The 24783-nt window shown below is 34.1% G+C and overlaps 1 long non-coding RNA gene across 6 annotated transcripts in view; it reads right to left on the bottom strand.

The window, feature by feature from the left end:
- Positions 1-24783, bottom strand: part of LOC105262025 (protein yippee-like) — a 76556-nt gene that overhangs the window by 4397 nt on the left and 47376 nt on the right. For 5 of the 6 annotated variants that reach the window (XR_009341932.1, XR_009341933.1, XR_009341934.1 and 2 more), the window contains 3 exons: positions 11123-11392; positions 7700-8380; positions 2550-2720 (listed from right to left, as the gene is read on the bottom strand). This is a non-coding gene — a long non-coding RNA (protein yippee-like). Of the gene's footprint in view, positions 1-2549; positions 2721-2847; positions 3783-7699; positions 8381-11122; positions 11393-24783 lie in introns of those variants that run through there. The other variant, XR_009341936.1, reaches the window with a different exon arrangement.

Below are 24783 nucleotides of genomic sequence, written 5' to 3'. Positions count from 1 at the left end.
TAAATTGGGAGTTTTCAAAGCACATTTGTGAGATGAGATTGTCAAATGTGGGTAAAATTTTTCAAATTTAAGTAAAATAAGAAATTGTTCCAAATTTGTAAAAAAATACCGAAAAATGCTAAAAAATCCAAGTAAGTTAAGTAATTGTTATATGGAAGCCATAACAAATATTAGGACTTTTTCAATTATTTTGCAGGTAAAAATTCCACTTTCTGTGATGCCAAAATGTCAAATTACATAATCAAAATATCAAAATTGTGGATAAAATATTTAATATCAGCAGGCATGAGATTCGCCACACTTTATGCCGAAATTAATATATACTCGACCTTATGGAGTTAATAAATAAAAGTAAAGAAACAGAGAAAGATTGTGCTCAAAACGCTGAGCTTTCAATTTCGATACCCAGAAATTATTACACAAATTTCTACATCATCAGCATTTTGGCTACAGAGAGGGGGAATATGTGACTCATTGAAATAACGGCTCTAAATCCCATGTTTCTTCAGACGAAATCCATTTTAGGAAATTTAAGGCAGATTTAGTACCTAGTCCGGAGATGGTCTGAATGTGGCTTGTATAAATCCACTTCTTCAAAGTTGCCTAACATAATTTATTTAAATAAGTAAAAAAAACAGCTAAGCTCGGAAAGGCCGAACTTTTAATACCCTCCAATATTTGGAAGGAACTTCAAAAAATTTCAAAAAAAAAAAAAATCCGAAAACGAGTAGTAGTAGTAGCCTTGCCGAACTTAGCTGTTTTTTTACTTGTTTAACTTTGAAGAAGTGGATTTATACAAACCACATTCAGTCTAGGCCTAGGGAAATGATTTTAAAAGTTATGATCGTTCAAAATTTTGTAGCCATATTGAGGGATTATTTCATTGATTTTCGTGTATTTTTCTTAGTCAGGCATAAATATTAAATGGGTCAAATAACTTCCACATCGTATACTCCTTTCAATTTCTATGAAAACTATTCGAAGACATGGACCTGCTTCCGAAATTTTTTGTCACAGGCTGTAGCACCCATTACGAACTTCCAGTTCCAGTGAATAATGTCGCTAAAATGATTAAAATATCTATTATCGGAGGTACCGTTACATGAGGAATATATGAAAATGTCAACCTGCATACGAAATTTTTTTGTCATAGGCTGTAGTACCCATTACGAACTTTAAATACGAAATTAGTTACAGTTTCGGTGAATAATGTCGCAAAAATTATGAAAATACCGAGTATCGGGAGGTACCGTCATATGGAGGCTATACGAAGACGTTGACCTGCATACGAAATGTTTTGCCATAGGTTGTAGTACCCATCAAGATCTTCCAATACGAAATTTGAAACGATTCCGGTGTATAATGTGGCTGAAATCATTAAAATGCCGACTATCGGAAGGTACCGTTATATGGGGGGCTATACGTATACATGGACCTGCATACGCAATTTTATGTCATAGGCTGTAGTACCCATTACGAATTCTAAATACGAAACTTGCAACAACTCCGGTCAAGAATGTCCCTAAAATCATGAAAATATCGAATATTGGGAGGTATTGTTATATGGAGGCTATACGAAGACGTGGGCCTACCTACGCAATTTTATGTCATATTAGGCTACAATCGTCAAAATACCTAATATCGAGGGGTACAGTTATATGGGGGCTATACGATATCTTGGACCGAAACTGATCTGTGCAAAAATTTAGCTTCCTATCTTTATTTGTTTTGACTCTAGAGTGATTACAACAGATAGAAGGACGGACGGACGTCTAAGAATATTACGCTGATCAAGAATATATATATTTTTATGTCTAAAATTTGTATTTCGATTTCGATAATATACCCTCCATACTATATATGTGCTGGAGGGTATGAAAATTACACCTGATATGATTGGAAATTGGTTTGAAATTGGTATAATTTCCAAATACCGCAAATCAGGATGTACATAAATATTAGGCTGTAGATCAATGTAATGCAAACATTTTTGCCTAACATAATTTATTTGTACTGATTTCCACAGGCAAACGGACGGACGGACTTCATTAAAACGACATAGAATTTTATGCTGTTTACGAATATACGCGTTTTATGGTGTCTCCGAGGAATATTTCGAGGTGTTGCAAACGTAATGTCATCTTATGGTTGAATGTATAAAAATCATACTGAGCAGAGGCTTCAAAATCTTCACGATTAATAGTATTATCGACTTAATAATAGGTCCGAATGAAGATATATGTAGATTAAAACCGAGTTCGAATCATTCAATAGAATTTGATCTCCCTTTGGAAACCCAGAGGTGTATCGTTCCTAGATTGTCAATTGTTCCTCGACTTGAAATTTGAAATGCAAATATCAATATCAGGAAAATATTTAAATCTGCAATCAATATCTTATTGAATTTGCATCTATTCATTTAATTTGGGAAAATCCCCCTCCAAATCCGATATTCAAATTTGTAGCGTTTTTTTGTTCACTTATGTTACTTGTTGCAATAGCATTACCAGACCACCACAACAATAGCATCAGCAGCGGCATTTACTTACTCTTTGTTTGATTTTTTGTTGTTGAATCTTTTTGGGGGCAAAATGCTTCCTCTTTCTTTGTTGGCGGTTTTAAATTTTTGTTTTGCTCTTCTGTGTGTCGTCGTATTGATTGTATACAATTTTCGACAGATTTGTTTACACAAGATGACCGTTTAAAAATTTCGTTTCAATCTAAAAATAACGAGAGAGAGAAAAAAGGCACATTTAATTTAAGGAAAAAAATTCAAATTAACACAAAAATCATGACATTTGAATGAAATTAAAAATAAAAAATAATATTGAAGACAACAGCACTTACTTCAAAGTTCGAATTTTTTTTTTTTTTGAATGTAAATTCACAAAAAAAATCTAGCAACAATTTATTTGTTTAGAAAACACAACACACGCGATAAAGTTGCAGATCGTTTTGAACTACTTTAGTTGTTGTTGTTTTATTTTTTGCCACAAATTGTGGTTGGATTTATTTCTTTAAAAAATAGTCGAGTTTTTGGTTTCTTCGTCGACTACGATTTGTTGCGATTTTTCAAATATTTTTTTGTTGTTTTTATTATTATTTCAATTCACAGCAAAAACAGTCTTCCGCGCAAAAATAATTAGAGCAAAAACCAATCAGTCAGTCACTCAGTTCATTTGCTTGTTTTTTTTTTCTTCTTTTTTTGATTTTTTTATTAAGTTAGGCAGACAGCTGGTGGGCTATCAGCTCTTCTACCACTCTGGAGAAACCACAACTAAACGTTCCAAAGAGTCACACGAGAATGAAATGTTGTTGCATACACCACACGGATGGCTGGCTCGCTAGCTGTTTGTTTGGCTGACTGCACCACGACCGAACGACCGACAGACACAAAGAAAAGATATCCACCAGCAGACAAGGCGGACAGACAGAGAGACCGTAAAATGGATAGACAACAACAACAATTTGTGCGCGGAATGGAGCGCGACGTATTGGGAGTAGATATCAACCAGAATTCGCAGCAAAATCGAATTTTCGTATTCGTTCACAACATTCACTTTGCCGGAAAAACAAGCTGTGACTTTTCGAAAAAAAAAGAAGTCAACCTCGTATACGTTGGAAACCGAAGAAACAGAACTGAAACGCATGCATTTGCAGCAGTGGCAGTATGACGACTATGATGGCAGTATTGGACTGAATCGTCGTAGCTGTTTTGTAAATTGCCTGAGCATTGTGTGACCGTATGAATAACTGACTGGCTGCATGGCTCTCTCTTGCGCGCTCTGTTGTTCCCACCACACAAACAAACAAATAAAGAGCCATGCAAACCCGCGGCGGCGGCAGCAGCGGCAATGACTGTTTGTGTTCAAGCTGTTTTCTTTGAGATTATATTTTTTTTCTTTCGGTTGGAAGGGGGAAAATGCACAACGCTTGGCTGGTTGGTGAATGCAATTGCAAAAGAAAAGGGGATCACGACAACAACAGCTGCTGCTGCTGCTGCTGTTGGAGTCAACAAACAGGCATTGGGGGTATGTATAAACAACAACAACACCTCGCCAACCAACCAAACAGCCATCCAGCGTTTTTTAACAAAGACCAAGGATTCGACAGGAAGAGAGCGGTGGGGCTGCTGTCGCGGTATCAGCGGTCTTGGTGAGGTTGATGGTCGTTCGTAAGGTTAGATACTCCAGAATAACAAAACCAGTCATTAGAATGAATACAAGCAGGCCAGCAAGCGAGCGAGCGAACAAATGTCGTTAATGTTCTTCTCTTCCTTGTCGTCGTCAACAGCTGTTTTTTGTTTAGCACGTTCTTTTTTTTTCAATGGTCTTGTGTATGTGTTTTTTAATTATATTTTATTACGTTTAAATTGTTGCTGATTTTTTTCTGGTTTTTTGTAATTTGGTTTTCTTTATACTTTGATCTGGTAACACATGCACGCACACACACATAGTGTAATTGTGCTAGTCTATCTTTGTTTATTTTGATTACTAATTTTTTACAGTCGAACATGGTTAAGGCACGTAGAGGTTATTTCCAAAGAATAGGATTCAAAATAAAAATGAAATCTTAAAATTATTTCTATGAAAGGTAACCATACATCCTTAGATCTGAAGGAGAACCAATTGTAGTCCAGTAAAAACTGCCGGATTTTTTTTCTTAAATTTATTTCCCTGATTCCGGGAAAGTCATTTTTTATGGGGAACGGTGCCGGATACCAGGAACATTTTTCCCGAAATCCCAGGTCCATGAACCAGATTAGACCCGGATCTATAAGACCTCTGTATATAGTTTGACAGAACAGGGGCACCAAAAGAAAAAAAATTGTATTTAGAAGATAGGTTTGCTCCTTCTTCTGTAATTATGATTTCTATGAAATATATACCGACTTAGATCAGAAAGAGAACCTTTGGAGGAATAACTCTAGGCTAGTAAAAACTCTCGGATTTTTTAAACTTTTTTCCAGAGATAGGTATTTATACCCTGTTTCCTGAAAATAAATTTTTCTTGAGGTAAGGTCCCGGAAACCCGGATATTTGACCCGAAAACCCGTGTCGAAGAACCGAGTTAGACCCAGATCTAAATAATAGAGCCTTTGGAGGAATAACTCTAAAATATCGGATTTTTTACACTTTTTTCCAGAGATAGGTATTAATACCCTGTTTCTTCAAAAGTAATGTCTATTGGGAACGGTCCCAGACACTCGGGTATTTGACCCGAAAATCCGAGTCCACCGAAAATTCAGGTTAGATCCGTATGTAAAAACAGAGATAAACAAATAATATTTGAAAGCTAATGGATCTACCCATCCAACTGGTGGATACGATGAGGTTGTTTAAAACGGTTCGGGAGGTTTACCTAAATTATCGATTTTTTGGAATCGCATTTTTTATAAAAACCTCAAAAAAGGGAAGTTATGGACATCCATATAAATATATACTAAATTATAGATTATTTTTCTCAGGTCAGGAGATTTTAGTTTAACAATTAATTTCGGGAGCCAAAGTTTCTAGATTTGGTACCTTTTGCTTTTATCTATGAATTTCCCCTTCTAAGATGTCCCCACGGGCTTCACGAACAAACGTTTTTTTTTTAATTTGATTCTTTTCAATCGAGTTTTGGGCTTGGGATTTTCCAACACCAGCTATGTAAACCAATGTTTTTACACATTTTATTTCCAAGTTTCGCATTTGAATATTTTAATCGCTTATGACAAAAGTTGCCTTTGCATGTCCACGCCGTCGTATAGTCTCTTATATAACGGCTACATTCGATGATGGAAAAATATGCGTTCAAAATCTTAACAATTCTTAACATAAAAACATACACACAGGGTGAGATGAAAAAACTGCAACCAACTTCAGACTGCTGTCATTTCTAAGCCACTCGTCCGACAGCTGTTAAAATTATTCCAGTAACAGCTCATTACATTGTTTACAAGCATACAAAAGCATTTTGGTGAGAATTTTCCAGAAAAAAGTGAGAAAAGTTTATCGTGGTTATCGTTGGAGCACTCCAGCATTTAAATGTGAATAAATCTTTTGTGTCTCGTACCATCGGTCGTTACAGTGATACTGGTAGCGTAGCACGACGTCATAGAAGTGGACGGAAGCAACATCAGCAGAAATGGTTCGAAAAGTAAAGAAGCAACTTGACCGAAACCCGCGTCGCAGCGGCCGAAAAATGGCTCGTGAGCTGAACATATCGCAATATTCCATTCGGCAAATATTGAAAAATGAGCTCGGGGTAAAGTCATTGAACTTCCAAAATGTGCAAGAACACACCACAACAGAAAGAAAATAGACTTAAAAGAGCTGAAGAGTTTCTTCGCTTGGCCGAAAGTGGTACACTGACGAATTTGGTTTTCTCCGATGAGAACACATTCCTTGTCCAGCAGTTTGTAAACAAACAAAATGATCGCGTTTACTTGCCAAAGAGGTCAGCTGAAAATGTGCACCTTCGGTTGGCCACCAGAACTCAAGCGCCGGCCATGGTGATGGTGTGGGCCGCCATAACAGCCGATGGTTGCTCTGCGCTCGTGATGATCGACCGTTGCATCAGAATAAATGCCGAATATTATCGCGAAAGCACGCGCTACCCAAAAATGGTTACAAAATTAGGTTCCTCGTTTCATTTCCACTGCACAATGGCTACTAAAATCACCGGATACCAATCCGTTGGACTATTGTGTCTGGAGTATTTCAGAAAGCAAGGTTGGCACTAAAAGAAACCAAAGTGTCGATCACCTCAAGCAAGCGATTCGCCGAGAGTGGGCCAAAATACCGCAGAGCAACATTCGGGCATCGTGTGACGTTTTCATTGGCCGGATGAAGGCCATAAGTCGTGCTAAAGGTGACAAATTCGAACTAATCTAAATTAATTCTAAAATTTGATGGCATTTCCGAAATTTTTGCTCTCATTCAATAAATTTACAAAAAATAAAAATTATGGCGTTTGATTTTTTCTAAAAAAAATATCGAATTCTGATTGTAGGATTTTTTCGATAGAAAAAATTAATAATGTTAATAGGCTCTAAAATTTTTGATAAATAATAGAGTATCACGATCAGACCACTTAATTCTATTAAAAAATCAGAGTCTGAATAGTTTTTTTTTCTATCCAAAAAAAAAAAATTACAAACTTTGAATACTTGTAATGATGAACAAATTATGTTTTCAAAATCTAAACATTTTTACCATAAAAAGAAACCTATCCAACTTTCCTAACCCATTTTCACAGAAAAAGCGTTTAAGCTCAGAGCCTCAGAATCTGAGTACTCTAAGTCCAATGATCTACTCCTACCAGCAAAAAAGTTGAAGCTCGTAAAGAAATCAGAGCCTCACGTTTACATTATTTATTTTTAATGAGACCCTCCGCAGAAAAAACATCCAAGAAAAAAACATCCTCCCATATGGTATTTAATACCCCAGTTAATTGAAATAACCATGTCCAACCGTATTACTCACTATTTTAACAGATGTTGAGGTTGCTTACTAGTACCTTCCCCCTTTTATCGTTGCCTGATATCGCTACTCTCCAACGGCAAATACCTTCACAATTTGTTAATCATTGCTCGCGGCAATCAAAGTGACTTTTGTTTCGCGTCCTGTGTTTCACTCTGTTTTTTTTTTCTATTCCACTCCCTAGATAACAATTATTAAAAAAAAAAAAATAGCTGCACCCACTTGCTAGTTACCTCTTTTTGTTGTATGCGTTTTTGTGTCAAACACAGCCACACTCTGCAATTTCCACTCTCCCACACTCACTCTCACTACACCTTTAATCGATGTCACTTTGTGTTGACGTTGTTGAATATCACTTTAGTTTAGATTGATGCAACTAGACGCTGTCCAGCCAGCCAGACAGACTGTCGCTATTTGCTTTTTGTTTGTTATCTGCTGCTCTCCAGAGCAAAACCGAAAAAAAAGCCACAGCGAACTGTATTTGAGGTTTTTGTTTGGTTTTTTCAAAATGACCAAACAAAGGAAGCAATTTTCCTGTAGAGGTTCTTGTTGTTGTTGTTGATAAACACTTTCCGGTTGATATCCTTCAGCTTTCAATAAATACAACGAGACATGGGAAACATGTAATCACGTATCCTCTTTGTTTTCAAACTACTAAAATTCATTGAAGTTCTTTGTGTCCACTTGGAACTTGTTTACAATTTAGCGCGCTACTCTCCGGCGTGGATAGTTGGAGTGCATTCGCCGACGATAATTGGATTTGGACAAGTCTTAATTATAGTTTGGTTTAATTATCCTTTATTTCAGTACCAACCAACTACAACGTTCTTATTTGACAGGCTATCCAAGCGTCTGCATTTGATGTCTGTCAAAGGTCCAGTTTATTTCCACAAATGAAGAGAACTCATTAGAATCTGAAAGGGAAACAATAACGATTTTGTTAAATTTTAAAAGCTATATAATTTAAATAAATAAAAAAGATGGACAATGTTATATAATAAATTTTGATTCCAAAATAATTGTCTGCATTTTGAAATAATACGATTTATGAGCCCACTTTGATCTCAAAATGTTTTTATTTAGGCGAGGACCTACATTCCCAACTGTAAAAAGAAGATATCAGCTGCTGCCAATGTAACTTTATTCTAAAATCATCAGAAAATGGTAGGAGTCTTGAAAAATAGCTACTAATTCGAATGAGTACAGTAGAACTCCAATTATCCGAATTAATGGGGACCGAAACCCATTCGGATAATCAAATATTCGGATAATCGGATTTTTTTTTTTTTAAAAATTGGCATTGGAGAGAATAAAAGCTACGTTTTGATATTTTTATTGAATTAAATGAAAGAAACATGAAATTTTCACATGTTTCAAATATATACTGGCTAATAAAAACAAACAATGACAGGTGCGCCGTGATTGCAATGCGCTGGAAGTTGTCTTAACTTGCCGTTGTGCCTACACTGACTTCCCCCCGCGAAGTCAAGACTTGACGCGCAAACACTGCCTTGGCGGGGGGAAGAATATAGCGCACTTAGACTTTTTTTGGACAATTTTTTGTGATTCGGATAATTGGAGTTCTACTGTAGTTAGCGCTTTTAGCTGAGATGAAAAACCTGCAATCAACTTCAGGCTGCTGTCATTTCTAAGCCAATCGTCCGACAGCTGTTAAAATTGTTCCAGTGACAGCTCATTATAATGTTTACAATCGTACAAAAGCATTTTAGTGAGAAGTTATTCGTGATGGAATTCAAGCGTGATAGTGTGATTTCTTTGTATTTAGCTGGAAAACCACAAGTGGCTATCGTTAGAGCACTCCAGCATTTAAATGTGAATAAATCTTTTGTGTCTCGTACCATAACTCGTTATCGTGATGCAGGTAGAGTAGCCCGACGTCAAGGAAGTGGACGGAAGAAAACAGAAACATCAGCTGAAATGGTTCAAAAAGTAAAGAAGCGACTTGATCGAAACCCGCGCAGCAGTGGCCGAAAAATGGCTTGTGAGCCGAACATATCGCAATATTCCATTAGGCAAATATTGAAAAATGAGCTCGGGGTAAGGCCATTGAAATTCCAAAAAGTGCAAGAACTTACACCGCAACAGAAAGAAAATAGACTCAAAAGAGCTAAAGAGTTGCTTCGCTTGGCCGAAAGAACTGCCGAATTTGGTTTTTCTCCGATGAGAAAACATTCGTTGTCTTGCAGTTTGTAAACAAACAAAATGATCGTGTTTACTTGTCAAAGAGGTCAGCTAAAAATGTGCACTTTCGGTTGGCCACCAGAACTCAAGCGCCGGCCATGGTGAGGGTGTGGGCCGCCATAACAGCCGATGGTCGGTCTCCGCTCGTATTAATAGACCGTGGCATCAGAATAAATGCCGAAAGTTATCGGGAAAATATTCTGGAGGGTGTATTAAAGCCTTGGGCACGCAAACATTATGGCCGCACTCAACACCAAGAATGATTACAAAATAAGGTTCCTCGCTTCATTTCCAGTGCACATTGGCCACCAAAATCTCCGGATACCAATCCGTTGGACTATTGCGTCTGGAGTATTTTGAAAAGCAAGGTTGCCACTAAAAAATACCGAAGTGTCGATCACCTCAAGCAAGCACTTCGCCGGGAATGCACCAAAATACCGCAGACAAAATTCGGGCAGCGTGTGACGGTGTCATTGGCCGTTTGAAGCCCATAATTCGTGCCAAAGGTGACCAATTCGAACAAATCTATACTTATTCTAAAATTTGATGCTATTTTCGACATTTTTTGCTTTTATTCAATAAAATTAAAAAAAAGATGTAAAAAAATGCCGTTTGACTTTGTTGCAGTTTTCTATCTCACCATGGAGGTGGTTTCGGAAATGTATATATAAGTGTAGTACCAATTTGCACGGTACTATATTTTTACTATTGGGTGAAGGGATAGAGAAAAAATTTGAAATTTGATATTTAGAATTCTGATGAAATCTGTGTTTGGAGGTGGTTTGGAAATGCGTCCTATATTTGGTACAATTGGTGTTTGGCCAACAAATAGTGCTTGAAAATTGGCATAAGGGTCGAAATTCATGTGTAGCCTGGGTATATGCAGGTGGTTTCGGAAATGTGTACCATAATTGTACGAAAAGTACTGAATGAATATTGTGTAAACTGATAGATATAAAATTCCGAAATTTGATATTTAGATTACTGATGGTATCCATATTTGAGATATGGGGGTGGTTTGGAAATGTGTCCTATATTTGTATGTTTTAATATGCATATTGGTACATAGAGAGGCTTCTGCCAAATTGGGCCATCTATTTGTGTCTAATACCGTTTGGATCCCATGGATTTTTACTCTCAGGTCTATCAAATACTTCAAGTGTAGAATCCTAAAGAAACCCTTATTTCAAGTTTGAAAATAGGTGATCTACTGAAATGTTTCGAATCCATCTAACTATCTGTACGAATATTATATTTATAATCCCTTCACTATTATTTATATGTCTATTAAAATTCACATATTTTCCGCACACAATGTGTGACCATTACACCGTGATACGATAATGAGAATTTCGCCTTTTGTTTTTTTTTTATTATTTTTTTCTATTTTGCAAATGCAAAAACCGATTATAATTTCGTTTATACCTAACCTACCTATATACGTATTTTCTTACCTTCTCGTCATTTGTTTGGGTCCCCACCAATTGCGGTGGCGTTGCAGTTCTGTTGTAGTTTTTGTTTCTTTCTTGTTATTATTTCTTTGCGAAAATACGCTGATGTGCAATCTATTTTGCCTTGGCTGCTCCTCTTCCTTCTTTTATAGACAAATACGGTGAAAACCAAACAATGAACTGAAACACTTCACAGTCGTTGGTTCGTTCGTTCGCTCTATCACCGTTGTTGTTGTTGTGTGTTGTTGACTATATACATATATATTGAATTTCCTGAAATATAATGACACAGAAAGACAAAGAGATTACATTTGTCAATATTTGAAAGATAAGCAAAGAAAAAAAACAGGAGAAGAAGGCAAAAAAGGTTTCATTTTTATTTGTTGCTATGATAATTACACTATATTACAAGAACGAAAATGGGGATACAAGGGAAGGAGGTAGCAGTATTTTTGTGTTGGGCAGGATTAGAGGATAAAAATGACAGTAATTTGAGAACTATTCTCAGCACTAGACTTTCTGTTCTTCTCAAACATATACTCGTAGGTGGAAGAATTTTTCAATGAAGTAGCATCTGTTATTACCCTCAAGCGCTATTAAAAACTAGTTGGCATTTCTTAAGCAGTTTAACCGAGAGATTTGATAGTACAGACCCCTCATAAAATGCGAAATGAGCATCCGATTCTTTCCAAACTTGTCACCTCACAATATTTTTAACAATTCTGGATCTGGATCATATTTAATAATTATAACTCTTACAACATACGCATCATGTCACCAATTTTCTGCAAAAATATATATTTTATACCTCCCCACAAACGGTAAAAATAACGCTAAATAATTCACCAATACTTCTTTTAAATGCTTTACATCCTGTAACATAATATCTAGTGTGAATATGGAACTTTTCTTGCAATACTTTTTGTGCCTTCTCCACAAAGGGTCAATATGGGATGGGTATATCCAACCTGTTCTCAAACCGTCTGATACCTTTAAACTTGGTTTAAAATGCCCTATATTTTTCTACCTTCTTTTTTACTTTTTACTCTCTCTTCTCTCACTTTCATTCCCTTTCTTTCACTCTATCACGCTTTCTGAACTCGAGAAAAATTCGCTTGGATTGTGACTTAGGTTAAATTTACATTTGTCTACACGTTACGAAATTTTTTTAAGGAATTTCGTAACCCCTTCAAATGATCTTTTTAGACCCCATAAATATATATTTTCAATCATTTAAACCAATCACGAAAATACTTGCCGATTTGAGGCATTTTTAATATTTCAGATGCAATTTACAAATAAATAGTTTGTTTTTGCATTTGATACCAACACCTCTATCCGAAAAAAGTTCCCCGTTCCCAAGACCCCATACATATGCCCATGCCAATCTATTTTCGGAACTTGGATGACTGAGGCCACATTTGACGATAGAATTATTAAAATTTGGAGTTCACATTAGGTACCAGTTCCTCTCGATAAAAATTGCATATATAGGTTCACGATCTCGTGCAGATTCTATATAAATTGCAACCATTGCATGGTTTTTGTATTGAACTCATTATCGGAACTACCCTACTTTTTGGTAATTTAAGAATTTTAATAATATTTTACAAGTGTATTTTACATTTGAGATAGTGAGCCAGCCAAAAATGTTTCGTTAAAAAAATCATAGCATTCAGAACTAACAACGAAAAACTCCTTATAGAAATTCGAAACGTTTCCACATAAAATGCGGCGACTATAGTTTGCAGTCGCACGTTTTTAATGAAAAATTCATTTCACGTTCTTTACAAATATAATTCGAACAAATCGTTTTATCTCATTCACAAAGCCTGCACTTAATCTGTACGATAGTGTCGGGTGATTATTATGTTTGGCAAGAAAATAAATAGCCACGCCAATAAGACATTGTTCAGCGTGCATTTAATCGCAAAATGACATGGATCCCCAACAGAGATAGTGTTGCCCCAGTGCATTTTATATTATTTTTTTGCAATGTGCATTCAAAACACACACACACACTCCCCATAAACATTGGATGTATAAAATTACACACATAAATACAATAAGATTGTTTATAATTGGATTTGCAGTTTTTTATTTTTTTTTATTATTTGGAGTATATTCAGTCATTCGCCCGTATTAAAATCAATTGATTGGAAAAAAGGAGAAGAGTCAAATGCAAAAAAGTGGAACCACCACCACCATCACAACAAAACCAGACGGCAGCAACAGCAGACGCAACAGCTTTTCAACAGCTTCATTATCAACAATTCACGACATTTTGGTGAAATACTTAAAAAGACAACGTGAGAAGGTGAAGAGAGAGAGAGGAAAGGAGACATTAATGGAAACCATCACTGACAACAAAACTACCATAAAAAGTGGAACAAAGGATTGTAAATAATGCACTATTAACGGTGAACGACAATATTGAGGGGCGAAAGCGTTTACCAATATTTATTATGCTGGTGCGGTCTCATACTTGGGCAATATGGAACCACTAGCGATAGTGCTGGGGTAAAATGAAATGAAAGTGCCATTTATCTTTCAACTGATATAACGTTGAATTGCATATTACTTTTGGTGTAGATAGTGGCATATTTGTATAGGATTATTACCAAATGTTCAAATATAGTATTTATAAATATTGAAATTGTGTCAGCAACAAGTAAAAGAGGCAAAAAAAAAAACATTATAGAGCGGATTTTTCAAGCCTACATCTTTACTTGTTTTTTTTTTTTTTTTTTTTTTTTTTTTTTTGAGAAACTTAAAGCTTAAATAATCTTGAATTTGATCTGGTACCTCCTCCACAAAAGCGTAGATTTTGCGTAAAGATGCCGATGACAGATGCGTATACAAGTCGTTAGACAAAAATTAATATTCGTAACAGTGGATGAGCATGACGGTCTATTGGTGGTATTAAATAGACCTTCATGTGATGAAAATAAATAATTGATTGATTATACCCTCAGCCATATGGCTAGAGAGGGTATATAACATTTGATACAGCCAAAACGTGCCTCTTCGAGATAACGGTTTTAGACCCTAGGTCCATTTCTGGACATTTGGAGTCGATCCGTCTATCTGTCTGTCTGGCTGGTGCGCACGATAACTCACGAAGGGAGTATCCTATTTGATCCAAACTTGGTATATCGTCATATTTTTGTTCGGAGATGGGCAAACCGGTTCACTCCTTCTGGTACCTCCCCATATATTAATATATTTTGCAAATTCTAATATTTGCATCAGTGCTAAGTCAGGTGCGAAAATGGTCAATATCGGTCCACTCCATCAAGTACCTCACAAAGGTTCAAAAATTTGAAAAATTATAACTCTTATAAAATGTGATGTAAGCTTCCGATTGTCTTAATTCACACATCACAATATTTTTGTTAACCCAAGGTCTGGTGTACAGATGGAATGTATCGGTCCACTCCTTCTGGTACCTCCCCCACAAACGATCAAAATGTTGTGTATCCATGATGCTCATTAAACGCGAAATTAACTTAGTACTTCATTCAGACTTGGCTCATCTCAATATTTTTATCGCCACAAAATCTGTTATAAAGATGGTTGTGATTGGACCATTCCTTCTGGTTCCTCTCCCACCAATGTTCAAAGTTGTGAATAACCAACACGATTATAAAATCCGAAATAAGCATCCAATTCTCTTCATATTTCACACATCCCAGTTTTTCTATTATCCCAAGGTCTGGTGTGAAGATGAAATGTATCGATCCACTCCTTCTAGTACCTCCTCCACAGAGGGTCAAAATTGTGGGTATCCATGAAACTCATAAAACGTGAAATTAACATACGATTCTATTCAGACTTGGTACATCTCAATACTTCCATCAAAACAAAAACTGCTATAAAGATGGTAGAGGTCGGAGCATTTCTTTTGGTACTTCTCCCACAAAGGGTCAAAATTTGAATAACCAAAACGATCAAAAAAGCTGAAATAAGCATCCGGATCTCCTCAAGTTTTACACACATTATCTTTACTTACACAAGTTTTGCTGTGGAAATGGGATATATCGGCGCAGTCCTTCTGGTACCACCCCACAAAGGGTTCAAAATTTTAAAAAACCCGAAATAATTATCCATCTCTCCAAATTTCACACCAGAGGGCTGCAATGAGTATGATTGAGTAGGCTTGATCACACACAGTGGAAATACAATCAAACTCAATCAGTCGGTCAGATGCAACATGTTCATTCGAGTTACTCAAGCCAAACGAAAAAGTTGTGATCAAACATGTATTGATCGAATTTTTATGATCGCATTCAAACAGCTCATGTGAGTTATTTGTTTACGAACTTATGTTGAATTGTTCATAACTGGTCGATCATCTATGATGAGTCTGATCGGTTTTATTTATCCTAGTTAAGTGAGTGATTTGATTTGATTAAAACACAAATGTTCGAATTTGAGCGAAATCATGATTGTAATTTTACTAAGGATTTCATAACTAAAAGATGTCCCCATTAAAGAAATTGGTACAAATTATATTTAATAAGCATACAATTTTTCATTTTATTTGTGTTTTTGGTATGCTAGACTTCAGTACCTTATTTAAAAAAAAAAAACAAAATTAAATTTTTTAATAAAGAAACACACCATTGGTATTTAGAAAACTACAAATGTTTAAATATTTTTTTATTTTACAATATTGGTCAAGATTTACCTTCACCTGTGTAGTTTCTACTTGCAATAATTTCGGTCGCACTATCACAATATTCTTCCATTTCAAATAATAAAAAAGTCAAAATAAACTGTCCCAACTTGATTAAATGGTTGAATAAACAATGACGCTGAACTCGATTCAAAGAAGGCAATCACGGTTGTGATTGCTCATTTACATTCATGTGTTCGATCAACTCATGTTGCTGAACACATCAAACCGTCTCGAACGCTCATGTTTGATTGTGAGTGAAGTGATTCAAACTGAGCGTTCGATTCGATCAAAAGCGAAAACGGTCATTTCATTCAGATCAAACTAAACGACTGCATCAACAAAAATCATGTAAGAAACCGAGTATGCTTAAATTTTTGCATACTCGTTGCAGCCCTCTGTTTCACACATCCAAACATTTTTGCTAAGACAAAATCTGTTGTGAAAACGATAGATATCTGCCAAACCCTTCTGGTACCTCAATCACAAAGGGTCACAATTCCCAATACTTATATATGTCATAACTTGCGAAACAAGACAAAACGGACTGATACTTTTTTACTTGCTTTTTCCTTCATTTGCTGTCGCTGAGTCTCCAACTCACAACCTTTTCTAATGGGACACAAACTTTCTATGCAACCCTTACTAATTACTTTGTAATGAAAAAAAGATCTATTGCTTTGAGATTTATTAAGGAAAGCCCAATTGTTTTCAATCTACTAGTAATGTAAAATGCAGTTTGTTTACATTACCTTGTAATGGGTTATACAATCTAAATACTGATACTAACTTATCTTGAATTCAATTTGTCTATAAAATTGATTGATTCACAAGAGAGCTTCAAAACGATGCCCGCATAACATATTTTCCAAGGTCATTTCAATTTCTCAAAAAAGAATAGAAAATATACATATTGATGAAAAAAAAAATAATCATATTAACAACAATCACCATAACTTTGTTGAATTCAATTGTGGCCATAATCGATTGACACATGTTGTTAAGAGGCAATAGAACAGAAAACAAAATCAAATGCATTTAAAATTCATTGGCGATAGTCCACTCCAATCGCAAATGTAACGGACAAAAACGCATGGATGTCAGCGCTATTGTGTAGTTGATATGCTTTCAATGTTCAGAGTGTGATAAATGCTTTTTTTCAAGATTGAATTCATTGATAATTGAAAGCAAAAACAGAACAAAGACAGAACATTATATTCAGCTTTTTTTGCTATGTCGTTTGACAGAAATATGTTTGTTGCATTATTAAACAGTTCAAAGTACATAAATGGAGCGAGGGGGTAGAAACACAAGATCCCGGGGAAAACTATAAACCTGCCACAACAAGATTGACAATCGACTATTGTGGATATCTGATTGAAATTTATGAATATTGAGGGAGATTGACAGCATTAGCCGCCTGTGATCAAGACCGAAATGGCGGATAATTTGAATTGAAGAAACCGTCATAATAGTGACAATGTTTTACCTTTTTGTGCGAGTGTTCAATGTTAATTACATATTACAACAATGAGGGGATGGTGTGATAGAAATTCTAATGATTACGAGTTTTAGATGAATTATTTTTTGTAAATAATATTTCATCTTCATTTCTTTAAAGTGCACCCAATTCGAATTTAAACAATATCCTAAATTTTGTGTTCAGTTAAATGGGACATATACGGGTATTGAATATTTTTCGTGAAGGATTAACCAATACACAGTGAACCTGAAATACCTGATTTAGTTGGAAATTTGGGGCGAAGCTTACACTAAAATACCCATAATCAGGAGGCGCTATATAGGCTATACCTAAACGTAGGCCTATTTTCAATACCATTCATTCATCCTTGGAACAATATCAATGCCTGTGCAAAATTTCAAAGCTATACGTTTTATCGTGAATTCAAAAGATGGGCGAACATATGTGGCTAAGTCCACTAGGATTTTACGCTCATCTTCTAAACCAGTTAAAAATGAGTGACTGACTGACTAATTCATCAACGTCCAGGAGAAACGGCTGAAGCTAGGGTCTTGAAAGTTTTGCATGTGTGTCAATGTTGGTGGGAAGGGGTAATATAAGGCTGGGTTTTTGAAAATTTGGACTAGAATTGTACTAATTGGTTTTAGTAAAATTTGGTTTTAGTAGAATTGGTAGAGTCATGGTACAATGATATCAAGGTAGGGCTATGATAACATATGATTTTAATTTTTTTATTTTCTTGGCTTAATATGTCATCTTTATATGTTTATGTGTGTGTTTTCTTTTCAATAACAAAAAAATTGTCCAGAAAATATTCAAATTCGGGTGTTTTCAAAATGTTTATTTCAACGTATGCATCGACAAAATCTAGAGTTTTTGTAGCGAAATAATATATAGTACATGATTTTGAAAAGAAGTGTTGACCTTTCATTCAGATATCGCATTTTTCAATTATTTATTCAAAATAAATGCAACAAGTTGTTTGATTTTTTATTGTTTTGATACTAATTCTGACATTACAAGCCAAACAGGTAGATCTCTATACTTGCAATTTTTTCAAAGTTGGCCTACCTTCTCTTCATTGTACCATGGGAGTTACGTATAATCATACTACCCCTGATAAAATTGATAAGTTCTTGGAAACAATTAGCCAATAAAACGTGTACAATTATTGCACTGTAAGCATAAGTGAATTTGACATTCTTTAGTTTGACTTTATTTTATTTTTCCAGTTAAAACTGTCTGGAGCTGAGTATACAATTATTTACAAAAGTGTGTTAATCAAATTTCATTTAAAATAAACTTATGCTAACACTGCAATAATTAATTAACAAATAATACCTGTAGAATAAGTAAATTAAAAATGTAAAAGTTAGTCTTAGTTCCATCCTCTTAATCGCAAGTCGACGAATAAATAAATAAAAGAAAGAAAAAAAAAAAAAAAAAAAAAAAAAAAAAAACAATTTTTTTTTTTTAATAAACATAATTAATCAGGTTATCTAATTGGCGCAGTCGGTAGGATCCTTTAGGAATTAAAAAGGATCCAGTGAAACGTACCTAAATTATAAATAATTAAATAAATTCTGCGAATCCTACGGGACCCTCCAGGATTATAAAATAAACATTAGTGCAGTGAATAATTAAAAAAAAAAAAAAAATTAAACACCACTAAAATAAACAATAGTGCAGTGAATAATTCAAAAAATTGAACACCACTAAAATAAACAATAGTGCAGTGAATAATTCAAAAAATTGAACACCACTAAAATAAACAATAGTGCAGTGAACATTTAAGTTAAGTGGACACCACTAGATAAAGGAAGTCAATCCTTTTTTTTTTCTTTTAAAAGTGTATTCGCAAAGGCAAAAAGTCTTCGACAAACGAAGAAGAATGGAGGAACAAGCTCACATCGCATCCGTAAATGTGGCAGAAGAACTAGCCAGAAAGGATCAACAATTGGAACGGTTACGCCAAGCATATCTAGAATTGCAACAGCAAACACAAGAACTACAACAACAACAGCGTAACCCGGTGTTATATGATACACAATCAAATAATGCAAAAGACAACATTTTAAAAACGATAAATCATCTACCCATTTTCACCGGCACCGGAGAAGTAACGGTGAACAGCTTTTTTAGTAGCACTGAGTACTTGCTGTCAACTATACAAGATGAAAATATTAAGAAGGAGGCCATAAGAACAATATTCTATAAAATAATCCAGGGACAAGCTAAAGACGTCATAATAAACATACCCACACCGGACAACTGGCAACTAATCAAGGAGACTTTAAAACTAAGGTATAGACCGAACGTGGAACCACACAATATATATAGGATGATAGCCAACTTAAAAGTAAATTCGGTAAGTGAATTAATAATAGAGTTGCAGAATCTAAAATATAAGGCAGATGAGTTAATAGTTTATTACCGAAATGACCACTATATTGACTTATCAAACGTGGACAGTCTTTTAGTAAATACAGTTAAGGAAATGACACAAGGTACACTGTTAGACAAAATTTACGAAGAAAGAAACATTAATGATATATTAAAAATATTGACAAGAAGGAGATTTGAAGACACATGCATTAGGCCAGAATATAGGAAGTTTAGGACTAAAGACGACGTAACATTTAGACAAAATCGGTCGCAAAATAGGAATAATTTTAATCCGCAGATTAACAGTAATAACCAGGGATATAATCAACGGAATTGGTTAGGACAAAATAATTTTAGGTCGGATATTAGACAAGAACGAAATAATAATGATAATAATAAAACCTATAATAATAATAATAACGATAACTATAATAGGAATAGAAACTTTAATCATTCAGGACAGTATAGAGTCCAACAAAATAACAGTTATAATAATAACTATAATAATAGGAATCAAAATGGAAATTTTAATCATTCAGGACAGTATAGAGTCCAACAAAGTAACTATAATAATATGTCGGGAAATTTCAGAAGGTTTCAGCAACAGGTAGGAAACCCTAGGCCAAATTTCAGCCAAAATCGCTTGAATCAACCTAGGCAAGACCAGCAGGAACCTATGGAAATAGACAATATAGAAGTAGATAATTATCGAGTAGTAGGAAACTCTGAACCAAATTTACATCAGGATAACGGACAAGACCAAAGACAAAATAATTTTTTTCGGAAACAACCTCCGATTGTTTACCTACCATAACCATTACGATTAATAAAAGGAAATATAAAGCTTTGATTGATACAGGCGCAAACTTAAGCCTGATTGACAGTAAGGTAAAAGATTTTGAACGAGTTTTACTAAAACAACCTATAGAATTTAGCACCATAACTAGGAAGGACATAATTAAATTTGAAGTTATAACTGACGCACCTATGGAATTTAACTTACCAAATTATACAAAAATTAAGTGGAAAATGCAAGAGTTAAAAGGAAGAAAGTACAATTTTATTATAGGAGTTGATTTACTAAACCATTTTAACACGATGATAAATTTAATAGACGGACACATAACATTTAATAACAAGATTACAAAATTTTTAATTAATCCATATAAGGATTTGGAAATATGTTCATTGGAAAAACTGGAAGTTGACTTGGACAGAATTCAGTTGAATCATTTAAATGCAGAGGAGCATTTAGAAGTTACGAGAATTTTAAGAAGATTCGACAAAATATTTTTTAAAGAAGGGGACCAATTGACAAGTACAATGACAATAAAACATGAAATAAGAACGACAACAAATGAACAGATAAATTCCAAATTATACAGATATCCGCCACAACATGAAGAAGAAGTACGACGACAGATCAGGGAAATGGAGGAACAGGGCATAATTAGGAAAAGTTGTTCAAGATATTCAAGCCCATTAATAGTAGTACCCAAGAAAATAGATAATTCTGGAGAGCGTAAATATAGATTAGTGGTAGATTATAGGAAGCTTAATGAAGTGACGATCGATGATAAATATCCACTACCGAACATAGATTCAATTTTAGATAAACTAGGACGAGCACAATATTTTACTACCTTGGATCTAGCTAAGGGATACCATCAAATTCTAATAAGAGAACAGGACAGAGAGAAAACAGCTTTTGTGACACCTCACGGATTATATGAATTCATAAGAATGCCGTTTGGGTTAAAAAATGCCCCAGCGACATTCCAACGATTAATGAATGAAACACTAAGAGATTTCATTAATAAAACATGTGTAGTTTATCTGGACGATATACTTATTTTTAGTACTTCTCTTAAGGAACACGTTAAAGCCATAACGGACATTTTCACGGTATTGGAACGGGCAAATTTAAAAATACAAATCGACAAATGTAATTTCATGAAAAGAGAGACAGAATTTTTGGGGCATATTCTGACAAAGGAAGGACTAAAACCAAACCCCAATAAAATTAAGGTTATTCAAGAATTAGATTTACCTAAAACAGAAAAACAAATCAAAAGTTTCCTGGGATTAACGGGATATTATAGAAAATTTGTGAGAGATTATGCTAAAGTCGCACAGCCAATAACAAAATACTTAAAGAAAGGTGTAAAAATAAATTTAAGGGACCCTACATACATAGAAGCTTTTGAAAAATTAAAATCTTTAATTAGCTCTCATCCAATTTTAAGATACCCAAATTATGAAAGACAATTTACATTAACTACAGATGCGTCGAATTACGCAATCGGTGCTGTCCTGTCACAGGAGGGACATCCAATTTGTTTTGCATCAAGAACGCTTAACAATCACGAAAGAAATTATTCGGCAACGGACAAAGAATTTCTAGCAATATTATGGAGCGTTAATTATTTGAGACCATACCTCTATGGTCGAAAATTTAAAATACTTACGGATCACCAACCCATCAGATTTTTACACACAAAATATAGAGGGAAAGACATGTCACCCAGGCACCAGCGATGGTTTTTGAAATTAGGAGAATACGATTTTAATATAGAATACATAAAAGGCAAGGAAAACAAGGTGGCAGATTTTCTAAGTAGAATTGAGAAAGATAATGAAGATGATACCATTTCAGATAAGGTACAAAATTCGGAGAATAATTCAGAATTGAGAATAATAAATAATATTGAGGATGATGATGATGTATCAATGATTACAATTCATTCAGCTGATGAAAATTTACAAGATCATTTCTTTATAAAAGAAGAAATAGTGAATAAGTACAGGACACAGATTATACTTACAAATGATAAAGTTCAGGAAATAAAACATTTACATAATAAAAGGATAATTTTCATAGCGGAAAGTGATTTTCACGAAATGGGGGAAATATTTAGAAAGTATATTACCAAAGGAAAAATAGGTATATTTTCGGAAGTATCGGAGAGAAGCTATAATACTGTTCAGGAAAAACTAATAGAAATGTACTCTAATGAGAAACAAGTGGAATTTATTAAATGCACTATCAGGGCTCAAGATATAGAAACAGAAGTGGAGGCGGTGAAACAGATATCATTATATCATGTAAAAGAAAGTATGCACTCGGGCATACAGGAAACCTATAACCAAATAAAAAATAAAATTTATTACCCAAGATTAATGGAACTAATTCAATTAGTTATAAATCAATGTGAAGTTTGTCAGGAGATAAAATATGATAGAAATCCAATTAAATTGAAATTCTCATACACAGAAACACCGTCGACGAAAAACGAAATAATACATATTGACACATATGTGATTAAAAGATTTCATTTTTTGACAATAATTGATAAATTTTCTAAATTCGGTGCAGCGTATCCATTGAATGATAGAAATCATTTAACAATAATGGAGCAATTAGATGATCATTTTACAAAGGTAGGGAAGCCAAGGAAAATAATAGCCGATAATGAATTTAAAGCCACTAGACTAAAGGAATTCTTAGACAATGAAAATATAGAATTGCATCTGACCAAACCTAATAGTCACACGGGAAACGCCGACATAGAACGATTTCACAACACAATTGCGGAAAAGTTTAGGATAATGTATAAAGCAAATAAGGAAATACCGGTGAAACAATTAATTCAGAGATCAATTAGAAATTACAACGAACGATATCACTCAACTATTAAATGTACTCCTAAAGAGGTTCAACAAGGAAAAATGGATGAAAATAAAGTTAGAAAGTATTTAGAGGACAGTAAAAGAAAAATAATAGATAAAATAAATAACTCTAGAGAAGATTATAAGGAAAATAGAAAAGAAGGGTTTATAAAAAATTATAAGGCCATCCGACATAAGGAACAACCGAAATATAAAAAGACAAAACTGGAGCGAATACATCCGTGCAATATTAAAAGACCTTTGAAATTTGCGGATTTGGACAATACTGATGATACTAATATGGATACCACAGACTAGAGGGATAATTACTACAAAATTTCTGACAGAACAAAGAGGATATATGGACATTTGCATGGGAAATCAGAAAATTGTTAATGAATCGGACATAATTTTACATATAATCAATCTTCACGAAATTGAAACAATTTTAGATGACATAACAGATAACATTATTCTAATGAAAATCGAAAACAAAGAATTACTTGAGTTAGAACTATTAGATGCCAGAAATAAATTAATGACGTTGATACCCAAACAAAATAGAAAAAGACGTGGACTAATTAACGGTATAGGAAGTATGACCAAATGGTTATTTGGGACGATGGACGATGAAGACAGACGGAACATACAAGAACATCTTCTTAATATTAATGAAATTAAGGAAAATAATAATCAACAGATTGTAATTAATGATTATTTCAATATAACTTTAAGTCATTTAAAGATGGTAATTAAGAATGATAGAAAGAAAATAGAACAAGAATTAAACTCTATAAACAAATTTTTAGAGGAAGAAAATAATAAAAGTTTATACTTAGAACAATTGACTAATATACAATTAATTAAGAATAAGATAGAGCATTTGCAAGACAACGTAATTTCTGCAAAATACGGGATTGTACACCCAAGTATTTTAACAAGTAGAGAAATAAGAAAATATGAAATAGATTATAACAAACTTAAATATATTCAGTTTGGAACAACATTTCTTAACAACTCTTATCTTGTGTTTGGAATAAAAATACCTAAACAATTTATAACAGTAAAATTAAGATTTATTGTACCAATACCAGATAATGAAAATAATGAAATAGAATCTAATATGGAAAGATTTTTTGAATTTCAAAATAAAACTTATAAATTTGAAGAGAATAAACATTTAAAAGATTTAAAGTTAAGTCATCATTGTTTAATAAAGAATAATTGTCAATTGATAAAAAATAAAGACTTTGAAATTATACAGTTAGATATAGACACAATTATAATTAAAAATGCAATAAACACGACTGTAAATCAAACTTGTAACTTTGAAAAAATTTTGTTAAATGGAAATTATTTAATTAATTTTAATAATTGTTCAGTTAGGATAAAAGATTATTATTTTTCAAATATTGCAGAAATTACAAAAGAAAGACAAATAATTGAAAA

This window comes from Musca domestica, unplaced genomic scaffold (assembly GCF_030504385.1).
Source record: "Musca domestica strain aabys unplaced genomic scaffold, Musca_domestica.polishedcontigs.V.1.1 18, whole genome shotgun sequence".
Classification (NCBI taxonomy): domain Eukaryota; kingdom Metazoa; phylum Arthropoda; class Insecta; order Diptera; family Muscidae; genus Musca; species Musca domestica.
This window is presented reverse-complemented; position numbering and strand designations above follow the sequence as displayed.